Below are 21,358 nucleotides of genomic sequence, written 5' to 3'. Positions count from 1 at the left end.
TATTTACAAAACAGAGTCACGGGTGTAGAAAACAAACTTATGGCTACCAGGGGATGGGGGGGAGGGATACATTGGGATATTGGGATTGACATATACACACTACTATATATAAAATAGATAAGTAATAAGAGCCTGCTGTATAGCACAGGGGACTCTACTCAATACTCTGTAATGCCTATATGGGAAAAGAATCTAAAAAGAAAAAAAGAGTGTACATATGTACATGTATAACTGATTCACTTTGCTGTACATCAGTGTTTTTCAAATTACATCACATTGATAGATAGCAGTGCTCTTGAGATCGTCTTATTTTTAGAAATTACTAAGACCAACCAAGGCTGGTAGTGGATAGAAGAGTGAGTTCTAGTTATCTGCCCTGGCTGAACATGGTCTATGTAGATAAAATGATGTAAAGAGTGGATTCTGTTTTCAATTATTTAAGAAAAATAAGACAGGGAAATAGTCTACTAATAAAAAAATTAAAGAGCTGTTTGTGGAGGGACCTGAGTATGTCTGATTGACTCTGTGTTAAATCCTTTTGGTTGCAAGCAACAGATTTTGCAGACTACACTCTGCAATGAAGTTGTGATGTAAAAATACACATCACATCAGGGAACAAAAAGTCACAATTCCAGAGATGAACAAGAGCCATGATATTGTTGGACTTCATGGAAACTAGACCTGGAAGGTAATTTAGGTTACCAGGAAACTCTAGAGATGGAGTCTCTTTCTCAGTAGTTGCAGTTCACTTCATTGTTGTTTAAGCTGGTCTCCAAAACAGAATTGTCCCCTTTTTGTGCCAGTTTGTCAATAATTGGATTCTCTCAATATTTCTCAGATTAAATTCCTAAAAGAACTTTGCCACCTTAAGCAATTGTCAACATTTTGCTCCAGCCAGAATTTTGTATCAGCTGTCTCTTAGGCTACTAACTTAATCTTCAATTTCTCTCCATGCCTCCCTATTTATTTCTTCAGTCATCAGATATCAAGCCCTTATATTAGTGAGCTAAGTGCTATGAATAATGTGGCAGATTTGAAAAGAAAGATCTTTGAGCTTATTGCTTAGAAGGGGGAGACCAACAACTACCAGAATGAACAAATTAATAAAAAAGTTAATTAATTAACAGGTAGTGGCAAGTGCTAGGGTATGTCAGAGGGATTACTTAGCTAATTCTAACTGGGTGATCAGAGAAGGCCAGAGGAGCTGAAACACAGTGAGGAAGCAGGGTCATGGCAGGAGGTAAAGTCCTAGACATACACAGTGTCCAGATCACAAAGTCTTCCTTAACTATTAGTGGGAAAATATTTCCTCACTTCAATGTTTTCTTATCTTTTCACTGGTATTTTAATCTTGACTTTTATTCACTCATTCAAAACTATTTGTTGAATGACTATCAGGTACTGTTCTAGGCTCTGTGGATACAGCTTGAACAAAACAGATAAAGATCCATGCCCTTGTGGAATTTGCATTCTAATAGTTGAAGAGAGGCAATAACTGATAAATAAGTGAAGTAAATAATTACTTATCACATTTTTACCTGGATTCAAACTCTTAGGCTACTTCTCTTTTATCCTCTATAGTCTGTAAACCTCTCATGGGCACGGACCACATCTTGGTTGTATATTTATCCATAGTCTGTTACACATCTCGTATGTGGAGGCACAATAGAATACTAGGAGAAACACTGTATTTGGGTACATGATGATTTTCATTTGATGCTGGCTCTACTCAAGCTAGCTATTTGACCTAGAACCAGTGTCTTCATAATCTCTGAACTTTAGTTTTCTTAACTATAAAGCAGGGATAATAATGTATTACTATCTAGGTCATAGTATTTTGTGAAAACCAAAGGTTCCTCATTATTCCTTCTAAACTAAAAAAAAGATACATATTTTAGTATAATAAATGTTTATTGAAACACATTGATAAAACTGCATTCACTATGGTAAAGTATCATTTTTTTCAGAATCATTTTGAACATGATGTTAGTTTCATTTTGGTGCTTATTAAATGAAAGCCCGATCTAATTGTTCTCAACACTTTCTATTCCACATAACCCTAGTGAAATCTGCTGGTATCATGTTTCATAAGATCAGACAAAATAAAATGTTAAGCACAGAAGTTTCAAGAGTAGAATATTACTTTTCATGCCTTTTGGGAGGATGTCTAAATGAGAAAATGTACTTCCATTTAAAAATGGATGGATTTTTTTTTTTAAGACGATGATAACTCCAAAATGAGTGAAGTCAGGGTCAGAGTTTTTTGGAAATTGAATACTGTTGGCTGATAGTGAATCATCTGAATGAAGGACATAGACATACCCTCTTGGTGGTGTTCTATTGTGGAACAGCTACTGGAAATTATATCTAAGTTCCACAGAAGCAATATTATAGTAATTGTTAATAAACCTGGGCAGAAGAGTCAAGCAGTATCATACACGTGAATGTCAGTTTATATTTAAGTAAAAATTGTTCAAAAGCAAGTTTGAAAAATATGACTGTACTGCTAATCAGGAAATAGAAGGTACAACTTAACAACTAAAAAAATCAATACTCTCAAAATAAAAAGTACCAGGAAAAAGCATAAAACATTATTTTGAGTAAAAATTTCCTGTTCTAAGACAAAATCTTTAAATTTTTTAAGAAAAACTGTTGTGATATAAATGATGAGAATAATAACAATTTTTTTTATTAAAAGGTTTTTTTGTCCTTTTTGTAAAATTTCCTTTTAGACACTCTGGTCTTTCTTGCATGGGAAAAAATTCCTTACCGGTGATTGACAAGAATGTTAATATCAGCAAGCAAATAACAATAGGAAAAACTCACAAATAAATTATATGTAGCTTAGAATAAGCGTAAAGTTATCTTCAAGCTTTCCTTAAATGCCACTAATAAAATATTTGGAGTACTTAGATGCATGTGCTTCTTCAAAATACTGGAAGTGTAATATATTGCCTTAGAAATCTTCTCCTGACACTGAAGTCATGTAATAAATTAAAGTATAAGAAGATTAAAGGTAGGAAAAATTAATTCATATGTGGGGTTTGTATACTCTCTACTTGAGGCTTTATTTATTTAGCTCCAAAATGAAACTGAACCCTGGTGTTTGATAAATTTTTTGATTAAAATAGGCACCTAGCTATAGAGATATTTTACTTTTTTCAAGAAATATAAATTTATCTCCATTATCTAGTATTTGTCAAATTCCAAATGCATTTTAGACTCATATCACACCCATCTTTTAAAGCTCATTCTGTGGTTCTATATTTGTACTTGCTTTGCTATTTTTTTTCTTAACTCTGATTTCTGATTTCTTTGAAGACATTATATTTAAGAACCTCTCACTATATATATATATATATATATATATATATGTATATATATATACACACACACTCTCACAAATATGTATTATATAAATATTAAAAATCTCCGCTGAAAGACACACACACTCACTAACATATATTTATGGAGTATGGTGAAATAAGATTGATAATTCTTCTTTAAAGTCATGTTGTGAATAATTGTCCAAAAATATAATTTCTTTCTAAACATGCTGATTTTTGGAGTTTGAGAGAAGTTTAAAACCCTGTAGCAAGAATGACAAAATATTCTGTTCCCTATGCATGTAAATATTTCATTTATTCTAACAGCTATATAGATACTCTGTACATAATTAACATTTTGTTACTTCTAATCATATTATAACAAAGTATTTTACAATATGTACAATTTATTGCAATGGAATTCCTTGCTTATTTTCTGAGACAATAGAAAGAAGTGTTCAATACAAAGAGTTAAAAAGAAAGAGGCAGAAGCATAATCATGGTCTTGAACATATAACTTAATCAGTAATTAATTCATTTATTTAATAGTCTTTCATTGCATACTATTTTGTTAGTCATTATGCTACATACTGGGAAGAAAGTTAATGTGGAACACAAGACGTTATATTATAGAGATTAGAAGATTTGAATTAGACTACAGTTTGATTTTCAATTCAAAATACATAGTATCTGGGTCACCCTGGACAAATTACTTAAATTGGGATAACTATATCCAACTCATAGTATTGTTATGATTAAAGGAGACGATGTTGAGAAAGAACTCAGTACATTGTCCAGCACATAAGCCCTCAATAAATAGTACTACTTTTACCATTCTTATTTAGAGGTGGAATTTGCTTTCCAGAAACTTACAGCTTGGTCAGTCAACCATACCTGCACTGTGTGATAGGAACTAAGAGAGAAGTGAACAAGGTTCCAAGAGAGCTTGGAGAGGAATGCAGTTCATCACAGCACAGTCTCAGGGCTGTGACAGAAGACACTATAATAAAGGAGTAAGCAAGCCTGTAGTTTTTCAACATTATGGTCCCAATTGCTGCAGGATGATTTGCTCTCAGCTTATCTGGTGTTATTTGTCTGTGCAGACTTCAGAGTGGTCATTCAAAAAATGTATGCAGATCAAGCCTCTTAGATAGCCTCAACCACCAGAGGGCAGACAGCAGAAGCAAGAAAAACTACAATCCTGCAGCCTGTGGACCAAAAACCACAGTTACAGAAAGATAGAGAAGATGAAAAGGCAGAGGGCTATGTACCAGATGAAGGAACAAGAAAAAACCCCAGAAAAACAATTAAATAAAGTGGAGATAGGCAACCTTCCAGAAAAAGAATTCAGAATAATGATAGTGAAGATGATCCAGGACCTCAGAATAAGAATGGAGGCAAAGATTGAGAAGATGCAAGAAATGATTAACAAAGACCTAGAAGAATTAAAGAACAAACAAACAGAGATGACCAATACAATAACTGAAATGAAAACTACACTATCAATAGCAGAATAACTGAGGCAGAAGAACAGATAAGTGACCTGGAAGACAGAATGGTGGAATTCACTGCTGCGGAACAGACTAAAGAAAAAAGAATGAAAAGAAATGAAGACAGCCTAAGAGACCTCTGGGACAACATTAAACGCAACAACCAGAGAAAGGACCAGAGAAAATATTTGAAGAGATTATAGTCGAAAACTTCCCTAACATGGGAAAGGAAATAGCCACCCAAGTCCAGGAAGCACAGAGAGTCCCATACAGAATAAACCCAAGGAGAAACACGCCGAGACACATAGTAATCAAAGTGGCAAAAATTAAAGACAAAGAAAAATTATTGAAAGCAGCAAGGGAAAAACGACAAATAACATACAAGGGAACTCCCATAAGGTTAACAGCTGATTTCTCAGCAGAAACTCTGCAAGCCAGAAGGGAGTGGCATGATATACTTAAAGTGATGAAAGGGAAGAACCTACAACCAAGATTACTCTACCCGGCAAGGATATCATTTAGATTTGATGGAGAAATCAAAAGCTTTACAGACAAGCAAAAGCTAAGAGAATTCAGCACCACCAAACCAGCTCTACAACAAATGCTAAAGGAACTTCTCTAAGTGGGAAACACAAGAGAAGAAAAGGACCTACAAAAACAAACCCAAAACAATTAAGAAAATGGTCATAGGAACATACATATCGATAATGACCTTAAACGTGAATGGATTAAATGCCCCAACCAAAAGACATAGACTGGCTGAATGGATACAAAAACAAGACCCATATATATGCTGTCTATAAGAGACCCACTTTAGACCTAGGGACACATACAGACTGAAAGTGAGGGGATGGGAAAAGATATTCCATGCAAATGGAAATCAAAAGAAAGCTGGAGTAGCTATACTCATATCAGATAAAATAGACTTTAAAATAAAGAATGTTACAAGAGACAACGAAGGACACCACATAATGATCCAGGGATCAATCCAACAAGAAGATATAACAATTATAAATATATATGCACCCAACACAGGAGCACCTCAATACATAAGGCAACTGCTAACAGGTATAAAAGAGGAAATTGACAGTAACACAATCATAGTGGGGGACTTTAACACCTCACTTACACCAATGGACAGATCATCCAAAATGAAAATAAATAAGGAAACAGAAGCTTTAAATGACACAATAGACCAGATAGATTTAATTGATATATATAGGACATTCCATCCAAAAACAGCAGATTACACGTTCTTCTCAAGTGTGCACGGAACATTCTCCAGGATAGATCACATCTTGGGTCACAAATCAAGCCTCAGTAAATTTAAGAAAATTGAAATCATATCAAGCATCTTTTCTGACCACAACGCTATGAGATTAGAAATGAATTACAGGGAAAAAAATGTAAAAAAGACAAACACATGGAGGCTAAACAATACGTTACTAAATAACCAAGAGATCACTGAAGAAATCAAAGAGGAAATAAAAAAATACCTAGAGACAAATGACAATGAAAACACGACGACCCAAAACCTATGGGATGCAGCAAAAGCAGTTCTAAGAGGGAAGTTTATAGCTATACAAGCCTACCTAAAGAAACAAGAAAAATCTCAAGTAAACAATCTAACTTTACACCTAAAGAAACTAGAGAAAGAAGAACAAACAAAACCCAAAGTTAGCAGAAGGAAAGAAATCATAAAGATCAGAGCAGAAATAAATGAAATAGAAACAAAGAAAACAATAGCAAAGATCAATAAAACTAAAAGTTGGTTCTTTGAGAAGATAAACAAAATTGATAAGCCATTAGCCAGACTCATCAAGAAAAAGAGGGAGAGGACTCAAATCAATAAAATCAGAAATGAAAAAGGAGAAGTTACAACAGACACCGCAGAAATACAAAGCATCCTAAAAGACTACTACAAGCAACTTTATGCCAATAAAATGGACAACCTGGAAGAAATGGACAAATTCTTAGAAAGGTATAACCTTCCAAGACTGAATCAGGAAGAAACAGAAAATATGAGCAGACCAATCACAAGTAATGAAATTGAAACTGTGATTAAAAATCTTCCAACAAACAAAAGTCCAGGACCAGATGGCTTCACAGGTGAATTCTATCAAACATTTAGAGAAGAGCTAACACCCATCCTTCTCAAACTTTTCCAAAAAATTGCAGAGGAAGGAACACTCCCAAACTCATTCTATGAGGCCACCATCACCCTGATATCAAAACCAGACAAAGACACTACAAAAAAAGAAAATTACAGACCAATATCACTGATGAATATAGATGCAAAAATCCTCAACAAAATACTAGCAAACAGAATCCAACAACACATTAAAAGGATCATACACCACGATCAAGTGGGATTTATCCCAGGGATGCAAGGATTCTTCAATATACGCAAATCAATCAATGTGATACACCATATTAACAAATTGAAGAATAAAAACCATATGATCATCTCAATAGATGCAGAAAAAACTTTTGACAAAATTCAACACCCATTTATGATAAAAACTCTCCAGAAAGTGGGCATAGAGGGAACCTACCTCAACATAATAAAGGCCATATATGACAAACCCACAGCAAACATCATTCTCAATGGTGAAAAACTGAAAGCATTTCCTCTAAGATCAGGAACAAGACAAGGATGTCCACTCTCACCACTATTATTCAACATAGTTCTGGAAGTCCTAGCCACGGCAATCAGAGAAGAAAAAGAAATAAAAGGAATCCAATTTGGAAAAGAAGAAGTAAAACTGTCACTGTTTGCAGATGACATGATACTATACATAGAGAATCCTAAAACTGCCACCAGAAAACTGCTAGAGCTAATTAATGAATATGGTAAAGTTGCAGGATACAAAATTAATGCACAGAAATCTCTTGCATTCCTATACACTAATGATGAAAAATCTGAAAGAGAAATTATGGAAACACTCTCATTTACCATTGCAACAAAAAGAGTAAAATACCTAGGAATAAACCTACCTAGGGAGACAAAAGACCTGTATGCAGAAAACTATAAGACACTGATGAAAGAAATTAAAGAGGATACCAACAGATGGAGAAATATACCATGTTCTTGGATTGGAAGAATCAACATTGTGAAAATGAGTATACTACCCAAAGCAATCTACAGATTCAATGCAATCCCTATCAAATTACCAATGGCATTTTTTACGGAGCTAGAACAAATCATCTTAAAATTTGTATGGAGACACAAAAGACCCCGAATAGCCAAAGCAGTCTTGAGGGAAAAAAATGGAGCTGGAGGAATCAGACTCCCTGACTTCAGACTACACTACAAAGCTACAGTAATCAAGACAATATGGTACTGGCCCAAAAACAGAAACATAGATCAATGGAACAAGATAGAAAGCCCAGAGATTAACCCACGCACCTATGGTCAACTAATCTATGATAAAGGAGGCAAAGATATACAATGGAGAAAAGACAGTCTCTTCAATAAGTGGTGCTGGGAAAACTGGACAGCTACATGTAGAAGAATGAAATTAGAATACTCCCTAACACCATACACAAAAATAAACTCAAAATGGATTAGAGACCTAAATGTAAGACCGGACACTATAAAACTCTTAGAGGAAAACATAGGAAGAACACTCTTTGACATAAATCACAGCAAGATCTTTTTTGATCCACCTCCTAGAGTAATGGAAATAAAAACAAAAATAAACAAGTGGGACCTAATGAAACTTCAAAGCTTTTGCACAGCAAAGGAAACCATAAACAAGACGAAAAAACAACCCTCAGAATGGGAGAAAATATTTGCAAATGAATCAACGGACAAAGGATTAATCTCCAAAATATATAAACAGCTCATTCAGCTCAATATTAAAGAAACAGACACCCCAATCCAAAAATGGGCAGAAGACTTAAATAGACATTTCTCCAAAGAAGACATACAGACGCCCACGAAGCACATGAAAAGATGCTCAACATCACTAATTATTAGAGAAATGCAAATCAAAACTACAATGAGGTATCACCTCACTCCTGTTAGAATGGACATCATCAGAAAAATCTACAAACAACAAATGCTGGAGAGGGTGTGGAGAAAAGGGAACCCTCTTGCACTGTTGGTGGGAATGTAAACTGATACAGCCACTATGTAGAACAATATGGAGGTCCCTTAAAAAACTAAAAATAGAATTACCATATGACCCAGCAATCCCACTACTGGGCATATACCCAGAGAAAACCGTAATTCCAAAAGACACATGCACCCAAATGTTCATTGCAGCACTATTTACAATAGCCAGGTCATGGAAGCAACCTAAATGCCCATCAACAGATGAATGGATAAAGAAGATGTGGTACATATATACAATGGAATATTACTCAGCCATAAAAAGGAACGAAATTGAGTCATTTGTTGAGATGTGGATGGATCTAGAGACTGTCATACAGAGTGAAGTAAGTCAGAAAGAGAAAAACAAATATGGTATATTAATGCATGTATGTGGAACCTAGAAAAATGGTACAGATGAGCCAGTTTGCAGGGCAGAAGATGAGACACAGATGTAGAGAATGGACATATGGACACCAAAGGGGGAAAACTGCGGTGGGGTGGGGATGGTGGTGTGCTGAATTGGGCGATTGGGATTGAAATGTATACACTGATGTGTATAAAATTGATGCCTAATAAGAACCTGCAGAAAAAAAAAAAAAAAGAAAAAGAAAAAAAAATGTATGCAATATTGTTGGAAACTATACAATATAATATCTAAAATTAAACTAGATAAGTATTTAGGGTAATGTATTATTATTTTAAAGACATTTCTATTTTTCAGCAGATATTTTACCATATAATTATTAAGTAGGGAATTGCATTTGAAATCTTTATTAGTATAAAATCTCTCTGTAGAGTTGGAATCGATGTACAGATCTCCTGTTTTACAGCTAGTTCATGGTCATGAGCAATCTACCATACTGGCAGTTTGGTTTGTTTATTGTTTAATCCAGCTTTTTATGTAAATCCTAGATCCACTGATCTCGCAGTGTATAAACATGTAGAGTCTTTTCTTTTCATCAGCTCCAAACAAGACTTTATTATGTGTTACTTATAAAGCACGGCTTGCTATTTTCAAATTGGTTTTGACACAAAAGTTGAGAAATAAGAGAAGATGCCATATCAAGAATAGTGGCAATGCCTTTTTCTCAGGTTAGCGGTCACCCCTGACTCCCTAACTGCTGACAGGAGAGCATTTCAGACAGATGGGTCCCCAGGGACGCTCAGCAAAGTAGTAATAAGGAATGCATTATGAACATCTTCCACTTTGTGAGGAGGGCAAAATGCTGCAGAGCTGAAGGAGAAAAAAGAGTATGCAGAGAAATGGAATTAAAATGACTGACATTATCTAGCCAGCTGAGGAAAATTATAGGTTAGTCAAATAGATAACGATTTACTGCCCAAGCTTCTTAATCTTTGTGATTGAGAATCAGAAAATACCTTTTGAGGCTGCCTGCAGTCAAGCTCAACCATACATCTTTTTGGGAGAGGGGATCATCTAGCCTGTGGGTTCAACCCTCATGAACATTTGTACCCAGTGGGAAATCAGTTTAAGATGAACATTGAGTACTACCATTATGAGTAGGATTGGCAAAAACAAAAACAAAAACAGGACATTCAGTTATATGTGAGTTTTAGACAAACAGTGAATACATCTTTACTACAAGTATGTCCCACATATTGCATAGAATATACTTATACTTAAGTATGTATGGGGCATAGTAATATTAATACTAAAATGCTAAAAAAAATCTATTGTTTATCTGAAATTCACATTTAACTGAGTGTCTCATATTATTGTTTTAAAGCTGGCAACCTTATTTAGGAAAGAGTATGTCTTAGAGGGCTTCTGGTTTAATGTGTATGGAAGAGTGAGAGGCATTTTGCCCTCTGCCCAGAAAATTTTTTAATTCGTTCAAAGTAACAAAGCTAGTGAACAAACGTTATTTGTTGTTTTTGATTATGATAATATTAACACTGACTACCAAGTTTCAGCAAATTTATACTAGGCCCTGAGATTAACTGCTTTTCATCTGTTATCTCAATTAATCTATGAACTGACTATTAGTACTTTTGTATCAGTTTTACAGATGAGGAAAAGGGGGTTTTGATTTATTAAGTGTTTTATTTTGTCCATGATCTGAGAACTAGAAAATTTGGGGATCAGTATTAGATACCAGTCCTGCTTTATTCTAAATTCCAACCACAAATGGATGGGCTTCAGTAACTTGTAAAACACGTGGAATATTGTTTAAAAATACAAATGTTTACTGAATCAGAATCTCTGAGGTTGTGACCAGAGTGCCTCCATATTAAACGTGCTGATCATTTTCCCAGTTGATTCTTATACTGGTAAGCCATGGACCTGTAAAAATACTATGTTTCAGACTCAGTGATAGCTCTACTTCTGATTCTGATTGGCAACTCAGAAGAAATGGAGTAGACTTTAGGCAGCACCATCGGTTAATGCTGTATTTTATTCTCAACAAAAATTTAAAAAATACCTAATAGACATCTAAGCTCTTTCAGATTATTTCACTATTCTGGCACCACAGCTTGACAATGATCTTCTCCAATTTGTGCTCAATAATGTTCTCTTTACAGAATAACATGCTTTATAGGAACTGAATTACTTGTCCATATATTATTGTTTCTGTGATTCTCTAATGATATTCTCCTCAAATAAGGATAAAATAATATTTCAAAATAAATCAAATATTATCTGAATTATCATTGCTTATATGATACAAATTTGAAACAAGTACAAATCACAGAATAGAATTAGGGAGGCATAGTTAAACAGCAGAAACTCTGAGAGACAGTAAATTAAGGCATGCAAGTGTCTTCTGATGGTAGGAGACAGGAAATATAGATAGAATTCAGGACTTCTGAATCAGGAGAGAAGAGTTTATCAGGCCCACTTAACCCAAGGAGACTATAAAAAACATTAAACCATATCCTGTGAAGGCACACACATGTTGATTTTTAGAAGGCATTTGTAGAATCTTTGGCAATTCTAGGAGATAAACAGCTTCAGCATTTCATGAATTTCTAAAATGGAAAACAAGAAAAGTGATTGTTGTAGTTATTAGGAAAACTGCTCATTCATTTTAAAGACTGAGCTCTAGATAATTGAAAAAAGAAAGACTGAGAAGTCTTTGCACTTGTTCTTTGATGCTGATGCAAGGATATGAATTGTGTGACTTGGGATAAGGAGCATAGTCAAAAATAGATTAATTGCCCTAATATGGACTATACAAAAACATGGTTGATAAGAAATTGGTATGTCAATTACCCACATTTTAAGACATATTAAGTAGACTTAATATGTCTACTCTCCTTATAACCCCCGGACCTAGCCAACTGTATGTATCACATGATTCTGTATTTCCAGCTAGCGATGATTTGATTTCCAATTTATTTTCTGGCCAGAAATAAATGTGTTCTTTCCCTGGATTTTGAATGAAGAGGTACATGAACAGCTGTACAGTCAGAAGCAGGATAGGGAAAAAAAGGACACATTGGATATAACTGATTAGTGTTAATTGCTCATTATTAGCACATGGGCACGTTAATTCCTGCTGCCCAGCTCTACCCACAAATGTCAACATTCTTTCCCTTTGTAATGTCAGAATGATAAGAATTTCCTGAATTTCTATGAGGTGTCTTTTCACCCTCAAAATAGCCCATCTCCTTTGATTTTAGCTATTTGGAGTGGATTTCTCTTTCCTGAAATGTAATACATTATAATTTAAAGAATAATCTACTAGTACTTCTCTCTTTTTCTACCTCTCTCATATCATCTATGAAGTGGAAAGCAAGCAGAAAATGAAGTTTTCACTTAGTGGCAAGTGGAAATGAGTGTTAAATGCATGTATGATCTTTGAGAAAAAAGAATCAGAAATGATCACGATCTCCCTCATAGGTCTCTCTCATTAACTGAACTAAGAAAAGCTTCAATACTACAATCTAAGCTACATCTGGCAAGGAGCTGAAACCTTTTTGAGTGCTTTGTGACTTTCCTGCATAGCTTTTAATCACAACTGTCATGTGAGTTTTAAACATTTTGTATACAAGATTATAATTTTTCTAACTCTTAGAAAAGGCAGCTTTATTTCGTAGTTTTTTTTTTCTTTTTCTAGACCTTACCTGTTGTCAGAATGGAATTTGGAATACCCAATTAAATGGAATTTAAAGCATATGAAGCAATTGCGAGCACGAGCATGCACATGATCCATTGTAGCTCATGTTGCACCTTGATACCAAGATGGAAATAAAACTGCTTTGCTTGTGGTTGTTGCCAATTCAGGAAAAGACATTTATAGAAACTGTGAAGAAACAGCTGTGATTTACAAAAAATGACTCATTTGTTAATGCTCTAATAAATGACATTCACTGACTTCATTGAACCCAACTCATGCAATATAAAATGAGATGGTATTTTGGGTCTCAAAATTTAAAGTCAAGTATGAAGTCAGCTATAATTTACGGTTGCCCCTGTATATGTATAAGCAATTCAATTAAATATATGGTATTAAAAGTTGAATTTTATGTTTTTGTTATAGAGAATTACAGGTGAATATGCAATTATTCATATACATAGAATATTTTGAAGACTGGAAAGCAAAACTTCACGCCGTGACCCTCCCACTTACTAGCTGTATGATTTCCTAGAGTTCCCAGATTTATAAAATAAAGATAACCAGAGTAGGCACCCTATAGGATTATTGTAAATATTAAAGGAAATAAAACAAATAAACACTCAACACATTGTTTGATACTAAAATGACCTGAAAAGCAATTAAAACTCAGGTGAAGTAAGCTAGAGAACAAAATGCTGTACACAAAGTTAGTTAATAATCTTTGATCAGGGAATGGCTAGATATAGGGAGGCTGGGATGGAATGAGTTGACCCCCCCCAAAATTCTGAGTATTTTTGACAAATTTAAATTGTTACTCTAGGCACTTAACCTTAACAATAAATAAAATTTCATCTCTATGATTCTGACTGTCTGCAGTAAGTATATAACTCTCTGTAACTTTCATAAAAGATAGAAATGAGTCCCTTCCCAAGGCCCTATACAAGTTAGACACTCTATCTAATGGTAGTTTTAGTACAGGGTGGGAGAAGATGGTGCAAGGCTCAACCACAGAGCCAAGGAAATAATGAGATCTTTTAGCTTGACCACTTGGAGCAGTGGAAAAATAGAGCCAGGATCAAGCAGTGAGGGTAGAAGTGAAGGACAGGAAAGGAAGAGGGGAGAAAAGAACCCAATAAAAAATGTTGCAAATGTAATTTGAGAATAACTGTAAAATAGTACCCAATAGGAAATTAAAATTTGCTTTACACTATCCTGTTTGTCCTGATTTATGGTCATCGTTTATGTTCAGATTCTTCATGGGCCATGAATAGCACATTCAAGCTGCAAGTAAATTCTGGATACAATCTGTAACATAGGACTTTGAGGGGGTAGTATGACTACTGGGATCAAGGTTATCTAGCCAGTTTTCTACATCATAGGCTGTAAACCTACATGTTGGGCAAAAGACATCTGTTGCCTCTCACAGGAAGTAGAAGTCTGAACACTCCAGTTCACTGTATCTTAGTATCAGAGTTGCCAAGAAAAACACAACTCAGTAAAGCTCTGGATAAAATAGTGCTGTACTTACATAGAGAAGAGACAAAGAAATGTTAGCTCCAATAATGGGTATCAGTCCTCCATAGCCAGCAGATTCTTCCCAAAATTAGTCAGAATTTGTCATTTTTAACATGATCATAGGTCCCATGAGAGAATTCTTCTTTGAGCTAGTTGTCCCATTGCAATTATTAACATCACAGTCTTTTACTCTCAAATTATTCTGATGCAGACGATTAATTATGTGGTCACCATTAATCATATGCAACCTCATGCTGGGGATTCGGGAGAAGTCAAGTTAGCTTCAAAATCGGTAGAATTTCCCATTCCATTTCAATCCCACCTAGTGGAACTGCTGAAGATAAACTGGTCTAAAAGACATGAGCCATTGCTTCAGGTGTCGTTTTCCAACCATTTTGTGCTAAATGACCCACAGTGAGCTGGCTTGGGGTTCAGTGAAGGTCTGGAAGGGATCCATATAGCTGTCACTACACAGCAAGTCCTGATGGATTTTTCTTCCTAATCCTTCTTCTCACTAGTAAGTTGCAAAGAGAACTTTGGAGACTTGTTTGTATTTATTGACCATTTAAAAAATGAATTATTGTTTAGAAAACACTACTCTTGTTAGTTTTTTTATTGTTTGGAGAGTTCCAGAATGCTTTTAAACCACTTTTAAAAGAATAAAGCAAAATGCAGGTCAGTTGTCATAAATTCAACCAACAGGCAATGTATTGAGAAGGTAAAGAACGAAAGGTTCAGCAGTGAAACGAAAATGTCCATTTAAGTTGCAGGTAACTTACTGAAACAATCTCGAGGACAAAACACTTTCATTCTCTCTCCTCTCCTCCCCTCTCCTCTCCTCCCCTCTCCTCTCCTCTTCCTTCCTCTCCTCTCTTCTCCTCTCTCTCTCTCTCCCCACCCCCTTCCTTTGGTAGGGCTACTGGGGACAAAGCTACTTAGATTATAGACCAGTTTCTACATAATCATAGACAATTAACTTTTATTCCTCAAAACAATGAAGTTTTAATACAGGCACAAATCTATCACTCTAGCATAATATCTTCAACCAACTCAGTGGACAGGATGCATTTAATTCATCCTTCTGAGTTCAGTAAGACAAATGCAATGTGCTAGTTCCCAGAAACTATTAGGGGGGTACTCTCATTTTCAGCCCCCTTGATGTAGAAGGTAAGGAGAGTATAGTACATTTGACCTCAAAGTTTGCTATGATTCTTGCTTAGAATTACAGATGAAAAGAGGAATTCGAAGCTGCCAAACAGGCTAGGGCTCGCAAACTAATTACATCACTTTCTCATTGTGAAACTATAACCAAGTTATTTGGTCAATTAGAGACCCAAATTTTTACTTTAAAAATGGGGATTTGTTTATTCATTTATTAATTAGTATTGGCTTCTGTTATGTGCGAAGTGCCATAGCACTGAATAAAAATTGATAAACAAAATGAACATGGTTTCTGCCCTTATGAAGGGTATAATCTAGTGGATACTCATTTATTCTATCATCAAGAAAATAATAGTATCTATTATTATTTCAGAATTAAGTGAGGTAACTTATATAAAGCTCTTAGTCTAGTTCCTGGAATAATATAAAAAGTTGTTGCTTGTCATACTGCTAACGAAATAAATGAGATATTGAGTCAAAAACTGTTGTAGCAGAAAGAGAAGTATAATTTATATACTTTTTATCCATTCTCTATCACTAGTACCACTCTAATAAAGGCTTGATTTCCCTGAATTTGGGGGGTAGTGACTTACTGTATCATTGTCCTCATGAATAAAGGCAGGGTTGTGAATTCCATGAAAGATAGTCATCTCCTGTTTGTGTCTGGCAATATCTGATGTTTATTTTCCCCCTTATCAGTTATGAGAGAAATAGACTTTTGGGTTGCTGGTTCTTAAATATACAAAATTAACACATATGACCTGCAAGTAATAATATTATATCAAAACAATATTGTAGCAAAAACATTAGGGCATGCATTATCAACAGGTTTCTTTATCATCCTCATTTATAGTTCTCTCAAATGGCGTAACTCCACTAAATAGTATGTCTAAGATATAAGCAGAAATGCATCATGGCATATTTGTATATATATGATAAATATAGATACCCCTAAAGACTACTTTAAGTAAATAAATAAAATTATATACGTTTTATTAATTTTAAAAATTTTATAAATATTTTAAAATTCAATATGATGGTACTCCTATAGAATGATCTACTTTTCTGAAGATATATTTATGAAAAATTATGAGCATGCTTTCATTTGGCACTTTTGAATTTTGATATCAAGATGTGTAATTTATTTTCTTGAAAAGCAGGTAGTATGAAAGTACTATTTCTTCACCAATAACATCTTCACTTTGAGGTGGCAAAAGATGAATGATTCTTACAAAAAAATTTGGAGGAAGATAAAAATCAAATCTCTTGATGATGCCACACTGAATAAAAGCCCACTTCCAGAAAAATAATTTTAAAAACAAAATTTTGTTGTGTTGTAAAATATGTAAATCAGGCAACAGAAATAATTATCTAGCCAAAAAAAGAAAAAAAAATAAGCAATCAAATATTGAGTAGCCTATCCTAGATTTGAGCATGAAAACCTGTGCTTTTACCATAGCTTTTCTTTAATTCACTTTAACTCTTCAATCTTGCTTTTATTATGCATAAAACCATCAGGTTGGAATATTTACATGATCCTCAGAGTAGATAGTATAAATAGCTTCCTGTGTTGGGATATAATTCTCCCTGGATCTGATTTTTATGCTCATCCTCTGAGCAGGAAGCATATACAGCTTTGTTGAGAGATGTTTGCCTAACAGCCTTGGAAATAAAAATGGCAACTCCTGTAGATATTTAGAGCTATCTCTCCCTGGACTCCCTCTACAGTAATAAAGCTAGAGACATCTCCCTCCCCTCTCCAGAGACATTTCAGGTCAGCATAAGATAATATTTCTATCTTCAAAAGACAGGAGAGGAGAATTTGCCAGAAGCACCTATATAAAATCAGGATCTCAAAATTTTGGAGTCCCTCAGGAGCATCCATCATAGCACTCTTCCTAAATCTTAAATCCTTCCTAATGGCTTAATTTGCATTATCTAATTTAACTCTCATAAAGGTCCAGATAGATACTATTATTTCCATTTTACAGATAAGGAAATTGAGGCTTAGAGAGCTAAAATAATTTGCCAAGGTAATCTAAATAGAAAATGTCAAGGCTGGCATCCACACCTGTATAGTCCACCTCTAGAATGGGCACACCATGGCAGGAAATAATATTGCCTCAAGTGAGGATTAAAGAAATAAATTAAAAAGTAAATATAATGGTAGATTATCAACATTTTATATTATATGTAAATATACCAGTTCCTAATTATCTTAAGCCAGAAATCTCAATTTATCCCAGTCTCAGGGAATGAAATTTTGCAAGTTTTCAATGGTAATGAAAGACATTTCTTTCAGGCACAAACCAGCATCAGCTAATGAAATTCAGATAATCCTATATGACCATAATAAAAATACTTCTGTGCCATACTCGTGTTCCAGTTGGTCTGCCACTTGAATAATACATACACCCTCTGGTCAAAATCAGAACAAAATAGCATGTTGTGATAGTTCTTACTTTGCAAGGCTTTTAAAAAAGACAAGACGATAAGAATAAACATATGAAGCATGTAAAGAACCTCCATGTAAAAGGGAATCCATAAATCTCAGTAGACTGAAAATATATATTCAAAGTAAACCTAACTGAATAACATATGAATATTATAACTAGCTGAAATGCAACAGCTTGTTGGTTAGCTATGGAAAGTCATCAGGTTCATTTCAGTGTGTAGCTTGTGTTCCTTTTCTAGAAATAAGCATGAACCAGATGGAATATAAATATCAGTCAGGCCTGCGGGGTTTATATCCTACTGAACTACTATTGAATTTTTCTCTTCTTTCTTTTTGTGGATTGCCAATATTTGAAATTTCTTCAAGTATTCCAACTTCTTAAAATAGCATATAGTATTTTGAAGTCAAAACTAAAGTAAAACGCTAAAAACTCTCAACTATGTTTCATTATATGAAACTGATTTATTTACCAATATAAGTAGAATAAGTTGTTTTCTAAACATGTAGTCACTTCCACTAGTTAAGAGAATGTAGTGTTATGTCCCTCATATATATTTCACACATATGAATTTTAATATACAGTTCATATATAAATATATTTATATATATATTTCATTTCATATAAATTCACATATATCAATTTTAATATAAGGTTCATATATATAAATGTATACTCAATTTTGCACTTAAAGTAAACAAAACCAAACAAAAAAGGTATCTAGATTGAGCATGACTTCAAAGTTAACAAGTACTTCTAAATCTTAGCAACTAAAGTGATGTTTGATCATCATAGGGACTTCTCGATATCAGAACAAATAAAGCTATGGAAGACCAAATCATCACAATACCAATTAGTGTATTAAGTCCAATATAAGATAAAATAATTCAACCAGGAAAGTCAAAGAATGCAGTGATGGTCCCAATGGAATCCTTGTACATGTAGGATGCCAAGCCAATGACATTTCCTTGCCAGGAGGCTTAAGCATTATTGCAAACTAAGCCAGAGGAAGGTTGCCCACTGAGACTACAGAAAAGAAGGATCAATATTTTCTCCATTGGATATTTCCTAATAACAAAGAAAGATTCAGAGAATGCAGTACTTCCTCACATCTAGAAACAAAAAAGTCCATTACAAAACCCACTTTGTCCATAATATCTCATTTATAGAACACAGCTGTGCTTTACTTTTCATGAGCAACGAATATTTCTACTCTGTAAGACAATACTGATGAGTGGTGAAGGGAAATCACCCCTGCTTGCAACATGTGCCTTACCAAAGAGAAGGCAAACATGCAGCTCTGCAAAATTATGCTATTGTCATATGTACAAAAATCATATGCTCTAAAAGAAAATGTGTGATGTTTTTCATCAGAACTCCTTAAATTTTCCTGGAAATCCATGTGATATTCAGCACATCTTATTGTGTCAAGGGTTCCTAAGATCATCCTTGGGCTTGATGAAAAGCTAGAAGGACTAAGATGCTCTTACATTCATGCTTATTGTTTATGACAGCAGAAGGATACAGATTAAAGTCAGCAAAGAAGAAAGGGACAAGGAGCAAAGTCCAGGAGAAATCAGGGGCAAATTTCCAGGTGTTCCTCCTAGTGAAGTTGCGTGGAGATGCCCTTAATTCTTCCAGCAATGATATGAGATAACGTGTGTGAAGTGTTGCCACTTGGGAAAGCTCAGCAGAGCCTTGTGTAGAGATTTTTATTGGGAATCCGCCCACATGACTGGCCTTAGTTACTCAGATTCCAGTCCTTCCCCACTCTCCCAAGCAAAAATCAGTCTTCACCATAAATCACATTGTTAGGATAAATGGCACAGCAGAGTGGTCCAAATCCTCAAGCATATGTAATCCTAATTACTGCGAATATTCCAAGGAACAGTCCTGAAGGCAGGCCTTTCTTTGAAATGTATAGGATATGAGCATCCCAAGTCAGCAAAATGGACTCTTTCCTGCCTAATTACATCTTATTGGTCTTAATTCCTTTGCAGTATATAGATATAGTAATAATAATATTTATGTTATGTACTCCAGAAGTTATTTTGAGAATTAATTTTGATGTGTCATGTGAAAATCCCAAGCATGTTTTGAGTTATTACTGTTACCATACTGATGATAGGTGATGAGTCAATAAAAACCAAATGAAGAATGTGACTTCCTTCAACCATATAGATAATATTTTGCTGCTATTTAGCAATTAATTCCATTTTTTAACATGAAAATAAAATTCCGTTTAAGAATGGGCATTGTTTGCACTATATGCTATCCAATTATATAAGTATCAGTGTGGTATTAATTTTTTTTAATATTCCCAGTAAACAATATAGACAATGAACTAATCTTACAATATGGTAATTTATACATATATGTGTATATATGTATATAAAATACAGCAATTGATATATATGGAGGTACACTGCAGATGGAAAAATGACAGGCAAAAGAGATTCAAACCATATATTAAGTAATCTATTTCTCAAAAGAGATAATGATTTAAATTGGGATGTAAGTTTAATTTACCTCAGTGAAATGCTATGAGAGAAGGGGAACATTTTATTGTATTTTTCTATTCCCCATCTCCTGCACAACCCCTGCCCAAAATAATAAATGTAAGTAATGCATTTTATTCTTTGATTTCCAGGTGTGAATGTTTACACTAGGTAATTTACACAAGGTATAAATTATTAGGCACTGAATAATATTTGGACATTGTAGTGAACGGTTCTCAATGGAGGCTGTTCACATTTTTATGAGGCTTTCTCCACACTCTGCTGGTTTACTCACAGTGAAATTAACAGCACTAAACCCTACAACTACATTACCCAGCCACTATTATGTCATAAGGTACAGACTCATGATACAGCTTTTGCTAATAAGATACACGGTCATGAATCTTAGATTTGGAATTAAATTAACTGGAGAAAGAGACAGAATGTCAGCCATTCATTTTGATAGTGTGAAATGTGGTAGAGATAAAGGGATTCTAGAATTTTCAGCCTTGTCAGTAGCTTCTAGATTCAGCAGCTTGTTGACTGTGGCAAAGGTGGAATGGTTCTGAAGCTGGCAGGTCTCATGGTGCTTTCCTGTTATCCATGCTTCCAAATAGCGGAAGCAACTTTGTCAGGCTTGTTTGGGATTGTGTTTCTGGTAGTCAACCCTGGAAATGCTCCTAGTGTATTTTTCTTCAGTCCTTCCAAAAATTCTGTGAGATCACTTAATAAAC

Source organism: Balaenoptera acutorostrata, chromosome 1 (assembly GCF_949987535.1).
Source record: "Balaenoptera acutorostrata chromosome 1, mBalAcu1.1, whole genome shotgun sequence".
In the NCBI taxonomy this organism is placed as follows: Eukaryota; Metazoa; Chordata; class Mammalia; order Artiodactyla; family Balaenopteridae; genus Balaenoptera; species Balaenoptera acutorostrata.
The sequence above is the reverse complement of the archived record's forward strand: the minus strand, read 5'-3'. Positions refer to the sequence as shown.